We start from the raw sequence: 1785 nt of genomic DNA, 5'->3' as shown, positions 1-1785 counted from the left end.
CAAACAGTTCACCATCATATGTCTTCGTGAAGAGAGTGGGGTCGAGGGAACCAGGTATGAAGCCTTTGCTCTTCAGGATGTATTTGAGTGTGTCATACCAGGCTCGAGGGGCTTGTTTGAGGCCATACAGTGCCTTGTTGAGCTTGTATACCATATCAGGATGTTTTGGATCTTCAAAGCCAGGTGGTTGTGCAACATACACTTCTTCTTCAATCTTTCCATTGAGAAAGGCGCTCTTCACATCCATTTGATAAAGAAGTATGTTTGTGATGATTTGCATAGGCCAGCAATATGCGTATAGCTTCAAGTCTAGCCACAGGAGCAAATGTTTCATCGAAGTCAATGCCTTCCACTTGAGTATATCCTTGAGCAACTAGACGAGCTTTGTTTCTGACAACTTGACCATGCTCATCTTGCTTGTTGCGGTATATCCATTTTGTGCCTATTATGTTGTGCTTCCGAGAATCAGGACGCTTAACCAGTTCCCATACATTATTCAGCTCAAACTGTTGAACCTCTTCTTGCATAGCTTGAATCCTTTTAGGTTCCATGAAGGCTTCTTCCACTTTCTTGGGTTCTGTTATTGAGACGAATGCGAAGTGCCCACAGAAATTTTCCAGATGGGTTGCCCTTGATCGAGTGAGCGGACCAGGTGCATTGATGCTGTCAATTATTCTCTCAGTCTGCACTTCATTGGCAACACGAGGATGTACAGGGCGAAGACTTTGCTCTTGCTGATCATTGTCGTTGTTGGAGGGATTGTCTTCAGGTTGAGCATTGTCTTCAGGTTGATCTTGTGCGGAGATGATGAGTTCCTCTTCAGGATGAGCTTCAGAAGGTATGATTTCTCCAGTTCCCATTAGCTTGATTGATTCATTGGATGGAACTTCATCTAGCACATTTGGCAAGTGCTCTCTTTGTGAATCGTTAGTCTCATCGAACCGCACATCCATGGTTTCAACCACTTTATAATGAAAGAGGTTGAAGACTCTGTAGGAGTGCGAATCCTTTCCATATCCAAGCACAAAACCCTCATGTGCTTTTGGTACAAACTTTGAAGTGTGATGTGGGTCCTTGATCCTGCACCTTCCGCCAAATACTCTGAAGTAACTGACATTTGGCTTCTTGCCAGTGAGGAGCTCATACGATGTCTTGTTCAGAAGCTTGTGAAGATAAACACGATTGATTGTATGGCATGCAGTATCAATGGCTTCAGTCCAGAATTTTCTTGGAGTCTTGTATTCATCTAGCATTGTTCTGGCCATCTCAATGAGTGTTATGTTCTTGCGTTCGATGACGCCATTCTGATGTGGCGTGTACAGGGCTGAGAATTCATGTGTGATTCCCAAGGTATCAAGATATGTATCAAGGCCAGTGTTGTTGAATTCAGTGCCATTGTCACTTCTGATGTGCTCTATCTTGGCGCCATAGTTGTTCATTGCTCGATTGGCGAAGCGTCTGAAGACATCCTGCACTTCAGTCTTGTAAAGGATTATATGCACCCAAGCGTATCTACACTAGTAGAAAACGGGCCATTAGCACCGGTTCGTAAGGCCCTTTAGTGCCGGTTTCGGAACCGGCACTAACATTTCGGCACTAAAGCCCCCCCCCCCCCTTTAGTACCGGTTCAGCATGAACTGGTGCTAAAGGGAAACCACGTGGCACGAGCCAGCTCCGGGGGCCGGGAGCCCTTTAGTACCGGTTGGTAACACCAACCGGTACTAAAATGTTTGGGGGATTTTTGGTTTTATGATTTCTTTTTCATTTAATTTTGTGTTTTCCATT

This window comes from Triticum dicoccoides, chromosome 7A, assembly GCF_002162155.2.
Source record: "Triticum dicoccoides isolate Atlit2015 ecotype Zavitan chromosome 7A, WEW_v2.0, whole genome shotgun sequence".
NCBI lineage: Eukaryota > Viridiplantae > Streptophyta > Magnoliopsida > Poales > Poaceae > Triticum > Triticum dicoccoides.
This window is presented reverse-complemented; position numbering follows the sequence as displayed.